General features: G+C 37.9%; 2 protein-coding genes, 1 long non-coding RNA gene and 2 gene segments (V, D, J or C); all 5 read right to left on the bottom strand.

Annotated features, from left to right (window-relative positions):
- LOC308697650 (immunoglobulin gamma-1 heavy chain-like) overlaps positions 1-21,506 on the bottom strand; it is a 460,983-nt gene that overhangs the window by 313,497 nt on the left and 125,980 nt on the right. The gene's annotated exons all lie outside the window — the stretch shown is intronic.
- LOC308697676 (immunoglobulin heavy constant mu-like) overlaps positions 1-21,506 on the bottom strand; it is a 290,700-nt gene that overhangs the window by 215,450 nt on the left and 53,744 nt on the right.
- Positions 1-21,506, bottom strand: part of LOC308697667 (immunoglobulin heavy constant mu-like) — a 439,123-nt gene that overhangs the window by 391,626 nt on the left and 25,991 nt on the right.
- ighd (immunoglobulin heavy constant delta) overlaps positions 1-21,506 on the bottom strand; it is a 509,609-nt gene that overhangs the window by 468,899 nt on the left and 19,204 nt on the right. The gene's annotated exons all lie outside the window — the stretch shown is intronic.
- Positions 697-3,470, bottom strand: LOC308693370. Of its 2 annotated transcripts, none has more exons than XR_014030442.1 (6): positions 3,337-3,470; positions 3,091-3,155; positions 2,764-2,819; positions 2,331-2,371; positions 1,791-1,898; positions 697-1,243 (listed from the first exon to the last, which is right to left on the bottom strand). It is a non-coding gene; the product is annotated as an uncharacterized lncRNA (long non-coding RNA). The 2 variants fall into 2 exon arrangements; XR_014030443.1 differs by having other exon boundaries at positions 1,106-1,243; positions 2,331-2,411.

Here is a 21,506-nt window from a genome sequence, read left to right as displayed (position 1 = left end):
GGGAACGTTCCCGGAACGTTGCCGAAAGGTTCCCAGAACGTTCCCGGAACGTTCTCCTAACGTCTACACATCCTGATATGCCTGTACACAAATTGTAGGTCTACAAACAACATATTCTACATTGTTTATTGTTCAAACACTTAAGAATCCTATGAATATATTATTACAATAAATTGAATTTACAGAAACTATCACTAATAAGTAAATCAATCAGTTTGTATTAAATAAATAAATCAGCACACAATCCATGTTTTTGTTTATTCATTGTTTAATTATCAACCTAAAATAAGTCATTAAAAACAGCGTTAGCAAAATGTATTCAGGAACAGTAATTTACATTTAATATTTCAAACATGAAAATATTTCAAATAAAACTGCACAAACATTTTAATTAAAACGATCTTTTTGCAAACTGTAGCCTATAACTTTGGCTATAAAGTTGAAAAAGTATTCATTTATATACAATATACATGAATGTGCCAATCTTCACTCCGCTCAAAACATTTAAACTCCCAACACCATCTGCAAATTTAACAAGAAAATTAAAAGACAACGCGTTACATGGACACACAATCCCATGCCAAAATTCAAGCCCTGTAATGGCATTAATATTCATCTGGAGCAAATGAAAAGAGTGAGGTGGGATTGTGGATCACAATTGGGATCACAAGCTGTAGGAGATATGAGCACGAGCGCTGCTGGTATCATGTATTTATTCAGATATTTCAGCATCAATGTGTATAGAAAAATTTATATATTTCAAAACACTACATTGCATTTATTTATATTGCACTATTTATTATTTCAGACTACAAATCAAAAAAGGAATGTTTTATATAGGGGTAAGGATACCCATATTAAGCCTCTCTCTCTGAAGTCAAATAAAAAACAGAGAAAATAATATTTAAGTCTAGTGAACTCTGACCTGCGAATTCGCTCTACCTTTTATGTATAAGTCTCACCTCCAATGAAGAATTTGAAAACCTGTAACTGCTGTGTTGTTTATGAGAAAGAAAGTGAAAAAAAGTTTGAAACTGCTATCAATTTTTTTTTTTTAATCTCTGTGACTTTACACCTACAAATTCCACTGTCACAGGTGCTCAGTTTTGCTATAATGAAACCCTCACAGAACATGGTAATAATCAGCCATCCATGCAAAAGCAAAGGTCGGTGTAGTTTACAGGTGCATCTGTCCAGGCCAACATCTGATGCCTTGATGCCTTCCGCTGGGATCCCAGAAAACCTGAAATAAAAAAATAGTACAGTTCAAAATCTATCATACATACATCTCATCTGGTATCACAAATTATCATTCCAGGTTCACTTTAAGATATGCTCAATATTAGTGCTGCACAATATTGAAAAATTTAGAGTTTATTTAGAGATATCAGCCGTATGGTTTAGTGCATGCGCTAACGGCTCCAGGTTTGTATCTGGTAAATTACCCCACTAATAATGCCCAGAATGGTACCAAACTACTACAGTAGTACAAATAGGTTCTGTACTCATTAAACGAGGCATTGGAAAGTTTGTAAGTACATCAGGAGTTTATTTAAATAACACTTGCCTGACGGCGAATGCTACTGCTGATGTTGACGTCACTTTATGAGTACAGAACCTATTTGTACTACTCATTTTCCCCGACATAGAGCAGACCGGCACACAACAAAAACTGCTGTTCGGATGTTCCCTTTTCTGATATTTTAGCCTTCGTGACATTTTAATTAAAACAGAAGTAAGAATTTTAGTGTAATAAGCAAAAATTAACAGTAAACTCAGAGATCACCTACCGCTGCAGATGTGTACGGAAGTGAAAAGCGGAAATGCTTAGACCTCTTTCCGGTTCAACCGCTGGGCGCTCCGCATAACCTCTATTGGGGGGATTTTGTAGAGTGAACCTGCATAGAAAATTACAATAGATAACAAGCATAGATAAATACAATAGAAGAAAAACACAGTTGAAATAAGCAGTGCATTATGTTTTTCAGTTAAATCTAACTTATCAGGTACAGAAATTGATTTATCAAAATGTAAAATAAGTCTTCAGTGTAAAAATAAAATAACTATAAAATTAATGTATCTTTGCTAAAGCTACAAGTCATTCTCTCTTTTGATGTTTGATCACCATTGGCGACACAGCTGCGGGTACGTTAGGCTGCTGTCCCTTTAAGACGAATGCGCAGAACTAATATAAATGACACGCATCCGTTTTCTTTCTGTTTAAAACACAAGACAAGAGGAAACTCGCCATTTTGACTTCATTTTGCGTGCACGTGTCTGTTTAAGCTAAAAAAAAAAAGTGAAAGAGAACTGAATTCGGCTAAACTCACCTTCTTCATCTACTGACTGTGGATGGCATCAAGGTCTTGTCCTGAAGAATACAGGGCCAAACAATAGGGATTTTATCTCATCTGGTAACAAGAGCAAAGCCATAACTTTAAGAACTCTAATGATATATTTACCCCCTGATATTGCATTGGGGATATCAATTCAAACATTTTTAAAGGCTAAGAGTATGAGCCACAGCTGCCCAAGATATCTAGGGGTTGCAAATTAGTCATGGCTATAAACCTGTATGCATGGCATCTACTTTGTATTTTTTATAAAGCAATGTTCTATGCATTTGTCCCTGTCAAATAAACATTAAATAAATAAATCTGTGAAAAATAACTGCCTAAAGTTGTCGACCCCCTGAACCGCATTTAAAAGTACAAAGAATTTCAGTATTGATCAATAAAAAAAAATAAAAAAATACATAAATACCTTTGAGTTGGACAGTATGTTGTCAGTCTCATTGGCCAACATAATTCAAAACAGACCTAAAGAAATAAAATAAAATATAGTAATCATCAGGATATCATGTTATCATAATAGTTAAATGAATTATTATAACTATGACCATTATAATATTGTATTAGTCGCCTATTATTTAGCTGATTATTTAGCTTACAGGCTTCTCAAGGACAATCTCACTGAAAAAACTTGGGGTTAATGATTTTAAAATGTGAGACTTATTTCAAAAGCATAAATCTTACAGACCCCAAACCTTTGGACAGCAGTGCACTGCATGTTTGAGGTGGTTTTGCTTACTAGTCATATGGTTCATAGAGATTTTCTTGGACAGGGAGTGCAGCAGGCCATCACAGCATGATGATCTAGGAACATAACATGCTGTTTGTCACAGAGCCAAAAATATTACATGTGATAGGTTTATTACAAGGAACCAAGCTAGAACAGAGGTGAAATGCAGAAAAGATAAATATATACAAATCTTAAGATAATATATTGTGAAATAAATGCATATGGAATTATCATCATGATTAAACAATAACTCACCCCTTGTTGTAGAGTTTTATTTTTTCTCTCGCTATTCTGAAATCACATTTTAGCAATATTGGTAAGTAACGTCACTGATTAAGTTAACAATACAGTGCATTCTTTTTGGTTAGCCTAAATAAATTAGCTTACTTCCCATTGACAAATTACCAGCAAAACTATCAAAAACTGTTATCTACACTAAATATGTGTTTAAAAACCCAAACTTTCATAAATAAGACCTCAACTTAACGTAACTTAGGCCTAACGTTGTCTTTTGAAACCGGTTAGCTAGCGTAGATGCTAACGGACTTTTTCAAAGACATAAAACCATTTCTTTAAAATAAATATTTAACAGAAGCGTGTCAATTACACGTAAGAAATGTGTCAGGGGCGTTTGTGTGTATTATTTGTGAGATTTTGTTGTCTAAACTTACCTGAAAGCAGTGAAACCAACAGCGAGAGACGGGAGTTTTGTTGTTTGTCAGTTGTCGATGACGTTTCCATCTGCTCTCGAGCAGCGCACGTGCTCCAGTGTTTGATCACGCGCATGCGCATTAAAACACTTCAAAGTCATGCAGCATTTAAATAAACATATAGAATTAAAATATAACATAATTTAAAATATCATTAATAAAAAGTTATTGCGAATAGATCTGAACGTTGTTGGTTATCTTATAACCTTAGGGGACCGTACTGACGACGTTGTCAGTTGGTAATCTGCCTGTTAATAGTAGGCTAAGTGATATTAAAATAATAACCTGCAGAGAACGTTCCCAGAACGTTCTCTTTAGGTTATACAAATAAAACCTAAAACCTGCAAGGAAACGTTCTGGGAAGGTTCTCTTTAGGTTATAAAAATTAAACCTAAAAATAACCTGCAGGGAACGTTCTGGGAAGGTTCTCTTTAGGTTATTAAATAACAACCTGCAGGGAACGTTCCCAGAACGTTCTCTTTAGGTTATAAATTTAAACCTAAAAATAACCTACAGGGAACGTTCTGGGAACGTTCCCTTAAAGTTATAAAAATAGATCCTAAAAATAACCTACAGGGAATGTTCCCAGAACGTTCTCTTTAGGTTATAAATTTAAACCTAAAAATAACCTACAGGGAACGTTCTGGGAACGTTCCCTTAAAGTTATAAAAATATATCCAAAAAATAACCTACAGGGAATGTTCCCAGAACGTTCTCTTTAGGTTATAAATTTAAACCTAAAAATAACCTACAGGGAACGTTCTGGGAACGTTCCCTTAATGTTATAAACAAAGATCCTAAAAATAACCTACAGGGAACGTTCCCAGAACGTTCTTGTTTGGTTCCCAAAAAAATAACCAAATGGGAACCAAACGGGAACGTTAGGGGAACGTTCTGTGTTTGCTGGGTGAGAGGTAAAAAAAGCGTTGGAATGAGTAAAGTGATAAAACAGTCATTTATTCGTTAGAAGTATGTTTACATAACCTCTTCAAACACTGATAACAGTATTGGAAATATATTTGTTTACTTTTTTTTTTTTTTTTTTTTTTTTTTTTTTTAGATTAAGCATTGGAATAATTTTTATCTGGGGAGAACACCCAACAGACCCATTCACCAACTAACTGTTACAGTAAGTTCATTTTACCCACTGTTCAAAAACCTACACTGGGTTTAATATATAGTATTAAGTATGATTTTCACCTTTAAAGTAAGACATTTAATGTTAACGTTACTAATAGCAAGTCTGAGTAACTTTTTTGTCCTTTTGTCTTTTTTCTGCTGAAGTGGCGCACAGAAAGTGGATTCATGTCACCTTCATCAGTCCTTTCTTTAATCACTGGACACCGTAAAGGGAAAGACCCTCAGACGTGTCATAATAGGATAAATGGGTGCAGGTAAAATTATTTGATGGTTTGATTTTGGTACCAATTGTTTTTTTGTTTGTTTTTTATGTGTGTGCTTCCCTTGCTATGATACACATTTCTGATGGGATTGCCATGCTTAAAGTTTATGTTTACATTTTTAATCATCATGTAACAACTAACAGTCTCAAAGATGACATTACTAGGGCTGGATTTATTGGATATGGAATGATTTTCCGGACTTTTTTCAAAAGGAATTGCAAATTGTATTTGCAATTGCGTTTTCAAATTGTGGACGCATAAAATGTGACATAATCCAAACGCAAATGCAAATCGCGCATTACCGTTTGCATTTTCGTTTAAGCGAACGCACAGTGACTGCCAAATTTAAAATGGAAATGCAAAGTCCGTTTGCAACTGTGTTTCCCATATCTTACGAGTCTTGACCCTGTCATATTTAAATAGCAATTTCAATTACCACGTCTGCTTTTTCACTTTCTCAGCGTCGCGTATGTAGCCAGCCAAAACTCAAATGAAATCGCAATTCCCTAGTATTTCCATTTCCGATGCCTTACACGGAAACCTGTCAATCAGCGTCAAGGGTGGGATTATGCTATGGGGCGTGTTCGTGTTGGGACGTGACGTCACTCACAGTCGACGGTTAAGAGGTGATGCCCTGAACAGACAGATGCCGATTTACTTTAAACAATGGAGTTGGTGAAATTGTGGAGGACCTTATGATGCTTGTGCAGCAAGTTGATGACAGTACATCCTCTACAGATGTAGGTAATGTAACAAAAGTCACAAAATTCCATGACACTGAGATAAAGATTTGGTTTTGGTTTAGTTTAAAATGAATATTTCTTAAACCCTCATGTTGTCTTTGGGTTCTGTTTGGATCTCATTTGATATTTTCCCCCCATTCAAAAAAACATATCTCCCTTATCTCAGTGTCATGGAATTTTGTGACTTTTGTAACATTATTTGTCTAAACACACAAAAAAACCTGGGTTTGATTTAACTGGTCTGAAAGTAGCCTATGTATAATCTTGTTTTTGTCCATTTCACAGTTGAGATTAATTTAAAATGATTAAATCCCACATAAATCTAAACAAATTGACTACACCATAAATGTAAAGTGGAACAAACATTCTCTCTCTCTCTCTCTCTCTCTCTCTCTCTCTCTCTCTCTCTCTCTCTCTCTCTCTCTCTCTCTCTCTCTCATAATTATCAGGCATAATTATCAGTGAACTTGATAAATGTTGCAGATATGTTTTACTATGCATGCAAACAAATGCCTTTAAATGCGTGCAAAATTCAGAATAAAATGAATGTGCAGCAATTTGTACAAATAGAGAGTCTGTATACTATACGTGTTGTAGCCATTAAATAAGCTCATTTAGTTTCATATTTGTTAAAATATTATAATGTTATTTTTTCATGTTGATTATGAAAAGTGAACCGCACGAGTAAGATAGGATGCGCATATCGAGAGATGTGGGTCAGACGTGATTTTGACCACGTTTTGTTTTGTAGAAAGCCTTTTTCGTTTTGTATAAATTGTATCTTAATTTCAATAATTTTTTTTATCAACCAATAATTTTTTTATTGCCTGGATTTAATAAATAAGCAGGAAATATAGCAGACAATAAAATCATGGATGACCGCTCATTGCATTGCTCGTGATCAGGAGCGCATCTCATCCTAACTTAACGAAACTTAACGTATGCCTCACAGACATGAAATATATCTTAAGCCCAAAATGTCTTTTTAACAATTTAAAACGAAAAGAAAAAGGCTACTCTCTGATTATGTAATCCATGATGTGCATTTCTCTCTATAGGCGCGTTCACTATATGGAGATCGTCAACTTCATCTTTACAGCTGTTGTTGCTGTTAATAAACTAAAAAAATAATAGGCCTATAATTGTATTAAACAATACATTAAATTAAATTGTAATTGTATTAAAAAAGCAGCAAAACATATCCGGTTTGTTTTTTAAACCTATGCTATATGCATTAAATTCAGGTAGGCTAGTTAGTTGCTGTCCTCAGTGGCGCAGAAAAGCGCTGAAACGGAGATGAAGGGGAACCGTTTTTTTTTTTTTTTTGGCTTATTTTAACTGGCCCATCCAGTTTTCTGGAGGCCCACCTACATTCAAAATCCTGCGCCGCTAGTGACACACACACACACACACACACACACACACAGGTTTAACTGCAACAGACAGCATTTTTATTGAATTTCGCAAATTGAGAACACTTATTTGAAAGGGTGAGAGCTAGCACCGACACTCATCTCTTGTGGTATGTCCAGTAAAGGACGTCCAGGTTCTTTAGTTGTCCTGTCCTTCACAAAAGCCTAGCTACTTCACTGAGGTTGGCGAAGACAACATTACTGATGTTGCTGTTGGTCAAGGCCACGAAAACATTTAACTTATCCAAAATGAAATGGCTTCTGAGTAAGAGGACATCTGTAGAGGATGTACTGTCATCAACTTGCTGCGCGAGCATCATAAGGTCCTCCACAATTTCACCAACTCCATTGTTTAAAGTAAATCGGCATCTGTCTGTTCAGGGCATCACCTCTTAACCGTCGACTGTGAGTGACGTCACGTCCCAACACGAACACGCCCCATAGCATAATCCCACCCTTGACGCTGATTGACAGGTTTCCGTGTAAGGCATCGGAAATGGAAATACTAGGGAATTGCGATTTCATTTGAGTTTTGGCTGGCTACATACGCGACGCTGAGAAAGTGAAAAAGCAGACGTGGTAATTGAAATTGCTATTTAAATATGACAGGGTCAAGACTCGTAAGATATGGTAAACACAGTTGCAAACGGACTTTGCATTTCCATTTTAAATTTGGCAGTCACTGTGCGTTCGCTTAAACCAGGGGTCACCAAACTTTTTTCTCTGGGGGCCACATTATCGTTCCTGACTGTGATGGGGGGCCGGGGCCGGGTCAGCTATATAACATAGAATTGTATGACCCAGACCAAAATGACCACCAGCAGGCCTCATTGTGTAGTAGAGATTACTAGCCTGGCACAGCCATCCCCACTACTATATCCACACTACTATATCAACACTTGATTCCTGGCACATATTTGTTTATCTTTACTAGTGGTTTGCAAAACTTGTAATCGAGTCTTCACACTTTGTTTTATTTAAAGTTATTCTTCACAAATAATCATTGGTCCACTGTTCTTTGAAAACTCTGCACTCTCTTTTAGGGGTGGAACGGTACACAGAAGTCACGGTTCGGTTCATACCTCGGTTCAGACATCACGGTTGGGTACAATGAAGGGAAAAGCAAAACAAAAATGCAGAAGGCTTGTGCATGTCTCAGGCTGGACCACCAAAAGAAAAATAAATGTCTTAAGCCTTGTATTTTTTTTAATAAGTTTTATTAATAAAGTAAAGGCATAGAACCAGTTTATTTGTAGTGCACTGACAATAGTTTTATATAATTAGTTCATTAATTCAATTAATAAAAATACCTTGATATGTTTGGTAATTGTACCTAAATTAATTGAAAATTAATCTGCTACATTTCAGATTAATATATTTGTTTTCCTTAAAAATGTAATTAACAGTAACTTAAACACTTTGCAGTTTGAATGATGTCCTGCATAAACTAAATGACGGAGTATGTTTTTATGTTTCCACTGTTCGATCGCGGCCGCGCCACACACACACACACACACACACACACACAAACACACACACACACACACACACACACACACACACACACACACACACACACACACACACACACACACACACACACACACACACAAATATAAGTAAACACTTTACGACTTTTCGATCGCGCCCACACCTCTCTCTGAACATATTCCAGCATTGCAATTACACCGCAGCCTGCTTCAGAGCTTCAGAGCTAAGGCGGAGCTACAGATTAGGTGTCCCTAAGAATCCGCGTATCTAACAGTAGTTCCGCATTACATTAATTAAATTGCACGCAAGTTTTATGTATTTTTATACCGTGTATTCTCCGTGTAAATGTATGCACCAAACCGTGACGCCCGTACCATGACGTACCGTCCATGACGACTTTTGGGGATTGCCTCATAGGGCCGGTTCAAGTAGTGGGGGGCAGAGGGGCTGGGGGGCCAGTCAAAGGGGGGTGGCGGGCCTGAGTCGGCCCGCGGGCCTTAGTTTGGTGACCCCTGGCTTAAACGAACATGCAAACGGTAATGCGCGATTTGCATTTGCGTTTGGATTATGTCACATTTTATGCGTCCACAATTTGAAAACGCAATTGCAAATACAATTTGCAATTCCTTTTGAAAAAAGTCCGGAAAATCATTCCATAATTGGATGGGATGCACGCTACAATGTTCCATTCATTCATCAACTGAAAACAGGTTGACTAATCGATTCTTGGGATTTAAGAATTGATATTGTTTCGTAAAAATGAGAATCAAATAAAATCGAGAAATCAATATTTTTTACCCAGCCCTTGACATTACTCAGTTCATGTAGTGTGAATGTTATAATGGCAAACATTTTTTTTTTTTTTAAATTTAAGATTGTTTGAAGAAATGATATAAGAAAATACTGCTTTTTAAGGACTTTTCATTGAATAATTTCTTCTTTCCCCCTCTTCAGATTCGCCAAGGACCAGCTGATTACTGGCAATTTGGTGGAGGATTATTATTTAGCTGCTACATTGCACTATCACTTCTGGTACAGATTCATTGGCCTTTTGTGTTATTTTTTATTTTACTTGATTTAATAAATTACTTTTAATTAGTAGTCTACAATGTATGGTTAGGATTCTGAATTAAAACAGTGTAATGTTTCTCCACAAATATTATCAGAAATATACGGAGCCCCCAGGGGTCAGGCAAATTGTTGAAACAATATAAACCTGCATTGAAAGATATAATTCAAAGAGCAACAGTCCACAACCCTCTCAGCTCAACACCACAATTTGTTGATTTCTTCATCTGTTTTAAAGATGAAATCATGACCTTATCATTATAGCAATCGTAACTGACACATGGGAGTAATATTTTTTTTTTTTACAATTCCTTGTTGGGGCTCTGAAGAATTGCTTGTGTGAATACATAAAATGTGTTTTAGAATGGATTGTGTTGTATACTTTGTTTTCTACCCGACTAATTGAACTGTAAAGTGAAAATCTTGTACATGACTTATTTTGTATTGAGTTTTCTTGCTTTTATTTATACAGGATAGTACAGACAGCAGGCAAGAAGTGAAGAGGAAGTGATGGCATCAGGAGCAGCACAACCAAAAGCTTGTGACCCCGTGGAAGTTGTCCGAGTGCGTGGAAGAACAAGTGTAAGTGCAGAAGCCGATCTTAGGATGTAGTGGAGGAAGTGTATATGAAGAAGATATAAAGGAGCCAACTTGTTTAGTTTTTAAAATTGAACTAAGAGCCAGTGCAATTGTTGTAAAACAGGAGAAATATGTTCTGTAACATAACATTAGAGCGAGCAGACTTTGTAAAGTTGCTACTACTTACATGTCAAGTGATAAGCAATATTTGAGTTGGATGAATGATGGGCAAATGTTTGGTTTTCTAACTTGTCCTGGGAACCCTCAGTACTGCACACCCACTTCAGATCTTGCAGTTTCTATAAATGAGCTAATGTGATGAATCCGGTATATTAGATGAGGGAAACGTACAAAGTCTGCATCTGAAAACTTAGGCAGCTGACTCATTGCCTCGCTGCCCTATCAGGCAACGACTTAGCAGGCAGCGTTTACACACTAAGGTGCCTCACAAAACCGATTTAGTTTAGTTTTTATTTATTTGAGCAGTAACTATTCTGATTTCAGACAGACTTATGAGGCAGCATAATGGTTTAATGATCTACAACACTAATTATTTTTTAGAAATTACTTCAAAGTGGTAAAAGTTGGTCAAAATGTACATTTTGTGCTTCCAATATGTGCAGTGCAGGGGGTGTTCCAGGACAGGTTTGCAAACCCCTTATCTAGATACACTTGATGTGGGGCACCAAAAGGCTAACCTGACACATCTGATTGAACTGTGAAAAGGAATTTAAAAAGTGGCATAATGGTTGACTGATTTATTTTCTCTTTTCAAAGGGCCGTTGGGAGAGCGACAACAGAGGAGTGAGAAGCTGCACGGTTATTGTTTTGTTTGTGAAATGGTTAATTTTTCAGATATGCATATATAACGTGTGCATATATATATATATATATATATATATATATATATATATATATATATATATATATATATATATATATATATATATATATAACTTTTTTCTTTTCTTGTTTTGTGATACTTCTACTTACTTAATAAAGTAACTTTAAAAGTGAACTACTGGTTTCAGTTCATTGAATACCTTTAACATTTTAGTATAGTTTAGTGGATTACATGTAATGATTGTATTTAGGGGTTTACTGTAAAATAAGGTAACCCAAACAGACAAATATTGTAGCCCATATATATATACCCGTTGTGGCCCATAGAGCCCTAGATAAGACCTATCTGGGTCCCATCATCAACCCATGTGGGCAGACTCCTGTAGGCCCTAAATGGGTGCTACCTAGGTTACCCATATGGGCCCGATATGGAGCCCATCACGAGCCCATCATCAACCCATCTGGGCAGACTCCTGTAGGCCCTAAATGGGTGCTACCTAGGTTACCCACATGGGCCCGATATGGAGCCCATCAAGAGCCCATCATCAACCCATCTGGGCAGACTCCTGTAGGCCCTAAATGGGTGCTACCTAGGTTACCCACATGGGCCCGATATGGAGCCCATCAAGAGCCCATCATCAACCCATCTGGGCTAACACATGTGGGGCCACCACGGAAACCGCGGCCAAAATTAGCTGGGTTCCCAGTTGGGTAGCCCAGGTTGGCCCCGGATATCAGCCCATTTACAGCCCGTTTGGGCCCCACATGGGTGTGTTGGCTGGGATGTTGTCATCGTTTACACAAAATGACTCAAAATTGTCCACACTTATTTCTAATGATGTGATCAAACCAACTGTACAAAATATGAGCCAGTTCAGAGTTCACAGGTGGACTGAATAATGATACCAACAATAGATGGAAACAATCTGAGAGCAAGAGGAGGAAGAGTGTGTGTAAGCGACGAGGAGGAAGAGGATGAGGACGAGAAAAAGCGAGGTGTGGACAGTGTTGTCAAGGCTAAATCCAGCACATAGGGTTTTTCCCTTTGCCTGCCAAGAGACATTGCCTATGAGGACCCAGCACAAGATGTGATGTTGAGGCAGAATTAATTCCTCACTGACTAATTTTGCAGTTGCTAAGGCTTTTGAGTGTTCTGTAACATGCTTTTCATTTAGAGATTTCGTTGACCTTTTGGGCTTTTGCAGTTGGACTACTGTATTTTTACAGTATGCAAGTGTAACAGACATTCAGTTCTATATAATATGCAGTACACTATAGGCTATAGCCTACTTGTAGTCATAGACTGTAAAAAAAGATGGACGACGCCCTGTCGCTCTCTTCCATTGATGAGAACTGAAGCCGCCAGAGTCCTGATATGGCGCTGACATATTGGAACTTGAGTCTGCGCAGTAGCGATCTTGGGACCAGACCTGCGCAGTAGCGATCTCGGGACCAGACCTGCGCAGTAGTGAGCAGGAAGTAAAGCCGCGAAATCAACGCTTCGCCAGAGAATGGCTGTTTCTCAATTCCAAGAACGCAGAGAACGGACTTGTGTTCTCGTGGAGACCGGTCTTGCCAAGCTTCCTTGGAAGAACGAACTCGGAACCGGCCGCAATGACTTCTGGGACACCAGGCGAGTACTAGCTCAAGTCTGCATTCGATGCATCCTCGGTATCAAGAACACATCCGGGTTCTTTCATGCGTCCTCTGTACTTGCGATCTTGAGGATTGGGTCTGAACTTCGACGGTTAATGATGACGTAAAACGAGAACACAAGGACGCAAGATTGCTGAAGAACGCATATTGAGAAACACCCAATGTCTAATATGGCGAGAAGTTTCACTCTCACTACACTTCCGGCTTCTGAACTGGTTGCAGTTCCACTCTGATTCCATATGAGGGCGCTCACAGGACGAGTGCAGAATGAATGGAGGTCAATGGCGGTATACCCCTCAAAATCCACTTTTCTCAGGATATAATTTTTTGTCTAGTAATTTGAATGTTGTATTCGAAAGGAGATGCAAAGAAATTACACATTGCTGGGTGTTAGATTTTTTAGAGTCACTTATTTGCTTTAAAAAAGTCTTTCAAAATGTCAATGACGTCAGAATGCTGACGTCATTAGCAGAATGCTAGCGTGTTATGGGCAACAACAACTCAACCTGTAAGAAATCAAAACGACATAAGTACTCGTTCATTCAACTTTCGACCTAAAACCCATGTTGAACTTGCAAAATCTACAATAACATCTGAGATTTCTCAACGGCAATCGGGTGAAAGAGACAAATTTAGCCGTCTAGCCCCATTGACTCCCATTCATTTTGCACTCATGGCGAGCGCCCCCAGTGGAACTCTGGTGGTACTACAACCAAAATTCGGTACAATAGGGCTTAATAGGGAGTGGACAGGCTCTCCGTAGACGGGCTCTGGCTTCGCCCTCACTCTCGCAGAATGCACTCAGGGAGAGTGCATTCTGCACACTTTTAAAAAAAAATATTGCAGTATGACAAGAGGCTTGTTAAAATAAAGTAAATACAATCTCCTCAATCCTCCGAAGATCCCGAAAAAAATGTCCGTTGGTGCTTCAGTGACTACTTCGCTCAGAGAACCTGTCAATCACAGCTGTCAATCATGACGTTACACCACTGCATCACGTAACTAACTAAAAAGCAACTTATTTTTGAAACAGACACTTGAACTTACATCAGCGTGATAAAAACAACAGCAAATGAAAGAAACCACCTTTGGAAAAAAGATATTTGAAGTGTAATTTTAATTGTTTAGTTGGTCTCACGTCCCGTTGACTAACACGGGGAGGCGGGGCTTATGACCTATTAATACTAGGACCAGTCACCGGGGGGCGATCGAGACGTTTTGGCTTCACTTTTCAGGGCTTGTGCGGCACGCTTGTTCTATACAATATGCAGTAGCCTACAATACTATAGGCTATACTTGCAGTGCATAGCCTGTAAAATGTATTCACCTTACAACTTAAGCTGCGATTAGGCTACTATACTTTTTTACTTAAATTGCAAAATTAGTAATTGTTACAATATACATTTTTTTTCCCTGTAACTGCATGCTTTGAATGCGGTGTCCTCCTTTTTTTCATTTAGTGCCTAATAAATGATCTGTAGTGTTTATATTTTTGACTGGATGTAAGATCTAAAAGCATTATTTGATTTTGAGCACAGATAAAATTGTTTTGAGTTACAGTAATTGTTTTGTCAGAAGAGTCAGATGTTCTCTAATGTAGTTTAAAGATTTGGTTTTGTGTTTAAGGTTTTGATAAAGTGGGTGATGGTTTCGAGGAATTTGTTTTAGCAGTTCAGAAATGTAATTGCTTAATATCAACCTATGTTTATTTGTCCAATTTCCTTGTGCATTACAAAAGTTGAAATGCATTCTTTTTAATATTTACAAGACAAAGCGTAAACCAGACCGAATTCCGAATCCTGACAAAATAATGTTTCTATCATGACTGAAGGACCTGCCGAATATGCCGAAAACGAATAATAGCCTGGACTACATTAGATCATTCATTTAATCATGCATGTACACGGATCTGTCTCTCCATAATTGTTATATGTCATGGGTTTTATCCGAACAGTTTTTGTATGGGGCTTTATCGCCGTGCCCCCGTAGTAGTCACAGTCACACACACAAGTGCAAAAACCATGCGCGAGCATGTCATGTGTCATTCTTGACAAATTCTGTTAAAAAAGTAACTGCATTCGCGTTTAAGAAAAAAAGTGCATATTTTCACGTTTTTCCACAATCGAACAAACATTCCAGGCCTACTGATAGTCAATTGATCAAACTCCTAAAACAGTAACAAAAAAAACAAACAAAAAAAAAACAAAAAAAAAAAACCCAACAACTTACAAACACGCAGGTAAAATGCACAAACAATCAATATCAAGTCCCCATAAAAACAAACAAACAAAACGGTCTGTAAATAGCCTATCATATATTATTGCTGCCTAAAGCCAATCTCTTTTTTAAAAAGAGATGTTGTTTTCTCGCCCTCTAGCGTTTATATACTGGTTTGCAGGCTTCGCTGTTATCTTCATCATTGTTTTGACTTTTTTTTTTTTATTTATTTAAAAAAATAAAATAATAATAATAATAAAATGTAAATATGTAGGCTACCCTAAGAGGAACAGTTGCTTGATAATTTCACATTTCTAGTAATATTCATAATAATAATTTTAATAACATTTCGTACAATATTATGAAATACAACCCAGCAAACACAGAACGTTGGCACAACGTAGCCAACCTTCTAACAACGTTTTATCAACATGGCCAAAAGGTTGCTATAAATACGTTGTGTGGTGAAGGTTGTTACAGCGTTGTCACAATGTTGACATTAAACCAGCGTTCATGGCCATTGCTTAAGGTTGTGCCTAGGGTGTCTGGACGACCACTGGACTACATAATGTACTATGCGCGAAAATCAGCCTTTTAAATTCCAACCACCTGTTGGGCTCATTGTGTTCTCATTCATCATCGAGCAAGGATATGTGAGTATTGCGTTTAATTTAGCCTACCTCAGCTATCAAACACAACCTACAACTTTAATTTCTAATGTGATTAGTGTAGCCTCGCTTGCACTGTTTAGTTTGTCATTTGATTTTTCCGCTATCTCATTCGTTTCTTTGCTCCTCTGGATTTGTGGATGTTTCCCCGGTTCCGACCTTTATCGGCCGGCTTTCGGCTACTGTCTGCCATACAGACCCGGTTTTGTTCATTAAATGGTCTGATCTGCCTTTGCTTTTTATGTTTTATTTATTATCTATAATAGGCTATATAAGGCTATAGCCTACTATAAATTTGTATATTCGTTTATTTCTTTTTTTTTTTTTTTTTTTTTTTTACAAATGTATTACTTTTGGAAGTGCAATTTGATTACCATATGCAGATTTAATAGTTGAATTAATGAAACTTTCTGTCATTTTTACTCTTCAAAGTGTACACTTGCAGGTGTTGATAGCCCCATTAAATAATAATATAGATAAACAAGAAACGATAAAAAGTGGGGGATATAGCATAAAAATATTGTCAGAAGGCGTTTCTAAATGTCAAGGAAGGATCCTCTGAAGCCAGAATTTCGAGGATGCTACGTCATCGACATCCGTCGAAGGACTGTTCCAATGTCGAGGATCCTCGGAATTTCCACCAAGGACTGAGTCCTTTGTTCGAAAAATATTCCATATAGCCTACAGGAAAGGATGCGCTCTTCACGCTCTCAAATCACCCACAATCCTATGCGCGCAGCTTTGCTATCTTGTTCAAAAAATTCAAAATGTTGGACGTTAATGGAGTCGGAGCGTTAACGGATCAATATGCTTTCAAATGTAAATATATTTACGTTACCAAACATTTGTTTTAAAAAATAATTACATCCATTATGTTATGGGTCAAATTGACCCGCACTGTTTAAACACTGACAGTCAAATAATCAATATGATTAAAAAGGAGTTTATTGATTTAAAAACGATTATATTGCCTGAGTGAACAGAACTGCGTCCATAGCAACGCTGTTTTTCATTTTCACTGACGTAATGACGCACTGACGTGCACTTGCTAGCCTGTTCCATTTATGTGGGGTGCTTCTCAATATCCCTCCTCGTCTCCTCTCTCCTCCGTCCTCCATCCTATGACCCGGAAACCGATCGAGCTCAGCCATCTTGAAGGACATCTCAATTCTCTAATTGCACCGCGAGGAGTCGAGGATCGAGGAGTTAGGAGGCTTCCTGAGGAGTCATGAGCGAGGATACACAGGTGTATCCTATGCGGAAGAGTTTGAACGACTTAAAGTGTAAGTTGCAGGTTAACCACCACAGCCAATTAATGTGTAAATTAAAGTGCTCTATATGTATATATTTAATTATTTCTGTCTTAAAATGCGTTAAAATAACATTTATTAGGGTTTCTTCAAACGTAGCGTGTTTTTCAGTTACTGGGTGATGACGTCACAAGAGGAACTCGCAACCCATACTCTGCTAGATTCCTACTGTATTATGGCTATTTGGAGAACGACTGAGGATGTGGGAAACCATCAAATTCTTTATGGACCACAGCCCTACAATTTTTAACTGGTCAGGCGTGAGAGAGGGGAGCCATGGCACTCAAAGAGTTATTAATGCTTGGTGTGAGGAGAATGAGTGGAGGGTTAGCCAGGTGTCCCGGTGAGTAACGTTAGCTACGTTAGAGCAAGTCTAGCCTGGTGCAAACTTAACCCGGATAATATAACAGAACAAGCAAGTCTTTTCAAAATATTGCCGTCATGTAGAATAGCAAGGAGGGACAACGACTGAAGACATTATTTACTTACAGTAACGTTAAGTCAGTCCAAATCAGAGCTGCACGTTAGAGATGCACGTCAGGCGCAATCGCTAGTCTCATCGACGCCTCAAACGTCATGTAATACCCTTCCTCAGTCCACGCGTTATCAATTTCTCACGATTTAATTAGCGATGTTTATTGTCAGAAAAGAAAAAGAGAGATCGATGTCCCCATCACTGTGTGTGTGTGGGCTATCAGCAGTGGAGAGTGTGTGCTGCCGTGAGGTGAACGCGTTTAGTTTAGTGGAGCAGCTCGACCCGCGACCGGCTGATCTGACGTGCCTGAACCCGTTTGTTTTGCGAATAGCTTATTCTCATTTCAGGTACACTGTTAAATGTCGCTGTAGATTTAGCAGCACAGTACTGTAATAACCTACAGTACAATACTGCATTTCTATATTACAGTAAAGTACCGTCATTTGCATTGTATTGTGGGTAATTTTGTTTGAGCGGGAACATTTTACAGTACATTTTAGTGTTGCTGTAACCTAGCTGTAACCTGGCTGTAAAATGCCTGGCAATAATACAGGGTTGCTGTAAACAGAGAGAGCGCGCGCCTGACTGACGTCAGACTCAACTGCAGGCAGATCGCAGCAGATCACTCGCTGGATGAATGGATCTCACTCTGCGGATATCTGGAAATTTGGTAAGTTAATTTTGAATTTTATAATAAGGTTTTAGGATTTTACACTATAGTGTACAAATGACAGTGGAAGTTTAGCCAGCGACGGTTGCAAAAACACCGTTAGTTAGATCTGCTCTTTCACCCCGCTGCTTGTCTCGACCGTCTCGACATTTTCAAATCTAACTCGAGATTTGAACAGTGAATTAACATTACCTTACGGTTTATTTCGACCAAAACAGACTTGGTGATTGTTGGAACGGTGGAAGGACAAATCGAGGTGGTTAATTAACGTTATGTGTTATACAATCGTCTGCGAGATAAAAATTACTGCATTTGACGTTAACGTTACGTTTGAAGGATCTTATGATAACAAAAATGTCTAACGTTAACTGTTATCTGTAAGGATCCTTTCCATAACATCCGAGCCCATCAGTGGTAAAAACAAGCACTTATAATAGACATAACGTACGTTATTTTGCTCAAAATGCTATATTTGCAGTCCGTTTCTCGGATGGCGAACTTGATGGTTTTATGATTTTACGAACTTTTATGATAAATACTGGACCAAATTTATTAAGTCGTTTAGACAGAAAAACACGTGAAAACACGGGTTAAAAATACTGCACTTTCCTTTGCAACGCAAAATGGGTGATTTGGTCTAAGAGAGTTTGGCTATTGGTACCAGTTTAGCCTTTTATTTCATTTCTATTATTTAGGCTGGAGACCCATTTCTGTAGCATTGTGATTTGTAATGACAAATAATGATTACTATAATAATTAAAAATATAAATAAAGGTGTAAATTGATCAATAAAAAAAACTATCAGAGTTAATAATGATCTATTAGGCAACAAAGACAAGTAAAATGCATGCCCAAAAAGCAAGTTAGAATATTTAGAGAGGTCAAGTGAAGCTTAAAGTGAAGCTTATTTTTGTTAACCTAGATGTATTGTAAGCAGATGTATGAAATATATGTCCTCAACAAGAAACATAACAGTTAACTGAATAATATGTATTTTGATTTCTTACAGCTGTACGTGTGGGACGTGGGAATTTTATTTGCAGCCTGGGAAGGAGTTTTCTGTAAGTATTAGCCATGTTAATACAATGTTTTAAACTTAAAGTTTTAAAATCTAAAGGTTACATTTTTATTTTTATTTTTTTAATTGGCTGTTTTTTTTAATTTTTGTTATTTCTACAAAATTTTATTTTACAATTGATCTCTTACACTGTCTGCTCATCTTTATTGGTGCTGTGGATAACAGGATTTGTCATACGTGTTTTTGTGTGTCATGTCTTTTTCAGTTTTGGTCACCGCCAGGTTCCAGTACCACCTCAAAGTCCCAACCAAATTTTAAAGTGTGTCCATCTACAGCTGCAAGTCATGCAGTTTCTCAACCTCTCACGCCGACTTTTTGGAACTTCAGCTTATTCACCGTATCCCCCAGAGTTAGATAAGTGAAGTCCATACATACCCTTTTCATCTCCGTGCGTGCTGTAACTCTGTCTGACGCACCCACCGCTAGCCTAGCTTAACACAAAGACTGGAGGTAAATGTCTCCAGCTAGCATACTGCTCCCAATAAGTGACAAAACAACGGCAACATTTTCCTATTTACATGTTGTGATTTGTATAGTCGTCACAGCGTGTACAAATAACAAGGTCACATGAGACACAACCATCTTCTAACCGTACACATACTGAGAACTATATTCTCGTAGGCGAATGACTACTACTTGGGCGGAGTGATTAGCGCAACACTCTGAGCGAACTATCTGCTCCTCACCACAGGTGCTGCGAGTAAATCACTCCGCAGAAGTAGCAGTGCTTCGCCTTCTGAGAATATAGTTCCCAGTATGTGTACAGTTGGAAGATTGTTGTGTCTCATGTGTCCTTGTTATTTGTACACGCTGTGACTTTACAAATCACAACATGTAAATAGGAAAATGTTGGCGTTATTTTGTCACTTATTGCGAGCAGTATGCTAGCTGGAGCCTAGCTTAGCACAAAGACTGGAGGTAAACTACGGTGGCCGAGAAGGGTCACAACACATACAAACGCCACAACAACTTCATATTCAGAAAACAACTTCGTCGATTTCACATCACGTACGCTGCAAATATTCACAGCACGAGCAAATAGGGAAACAAACTGCAAACTGCAAAGACACAACGGAAATGTTTCCAGGGGGGCCTTGATCAGTGACGGACCCGCATCCATCTGGTTGTCCTCGCGATATCTGAATGTGCGCTTTTGTTGTCTACAAGTCTGTCATAATAAAAGAGAAACACTTACCTCTTGCTCTTGTAGACATAGACAACAAAAGCGCACATTCAGATAGCGCGAGGACAACCAGATGGATGCGGGTCCGTCACTGATCAAGGCCCCCCTGGAAACATTTCCGTTGTGTCTTTGCAGTTTGCAGTTCGTTTCCCTATTTGCTCGTGCTGTGAATATTTGCAGCGTACGTGATGTGAAATCGACGAAGCTGTTTTCTGAATATGAAGTTGTTGTGGCGTTTGTATGTGTTGTGACCCTTCTCGGCCACCGTAGTTTACCTCCAGTCTTTGTGCTAAGCTAGGCTAGCGGTGGGTGCGTCAAACAGAGTTACAGCACGCACGGAGATAAGAAGGGTGTGTGTGGACTCATCTAACTCTGGGGGATACAGTGAATAAGCTGAAGTCCCAAAAAGTCGGCGTGTTCCTTTAACTATCCCTTTAAAAGCTGTTTACCTGTAAAGTGTTGGTGTACTGGACATGTAGTGTTCCTAAATGAAATGTTTTTTCACAAATACACAATAGTGTAATTGATTAATAAAAAATGTTTTTGACAATAACATTGTTTGGATTGATTGATTTGCAGTTATTCTGAAGTTGCAGTATAATATTATTACCTGTAAATGTATATACTATAATAACTCAATATTATATAAATATAATATTATCATTATTAGTAATTTGAAAATTATAAAATTTAGCAATAATGTATCAATATAGATTTTACAGTACAATACTGTACAATTAATTACAGCAGAAACAGAAACATTACAAGAATACAGTAAAAATACAGTAAAGTACTGTTTTGTAGTTTACAGTACTGATATTGTGTACTGTAAAGTAAATTACAGTAAAGTTGCTGTAAATCAAAATACAGTAACTTGCTGGCCACCGTGCTGCCAGTACTGTACTGTAAAAATACAAGA

The sequence above is a fragment of the Scardinius erythrophthalmus genome, assembly GCF_964197995.2.
Source record: "Scardinius erythrophthalmus genome assembly, chromosome: 1".
NCBI lineage: Eukaryota > Metazoa > Chordata > Actinopteri > Cypriniformes > Leuciscidae > Scardinius > Scardinius erythrophthalmus.
Note: the sequence above shows the minus strand (reverse complement) of the source record. Positions and strands in the feature narration are given on the sequence as shown.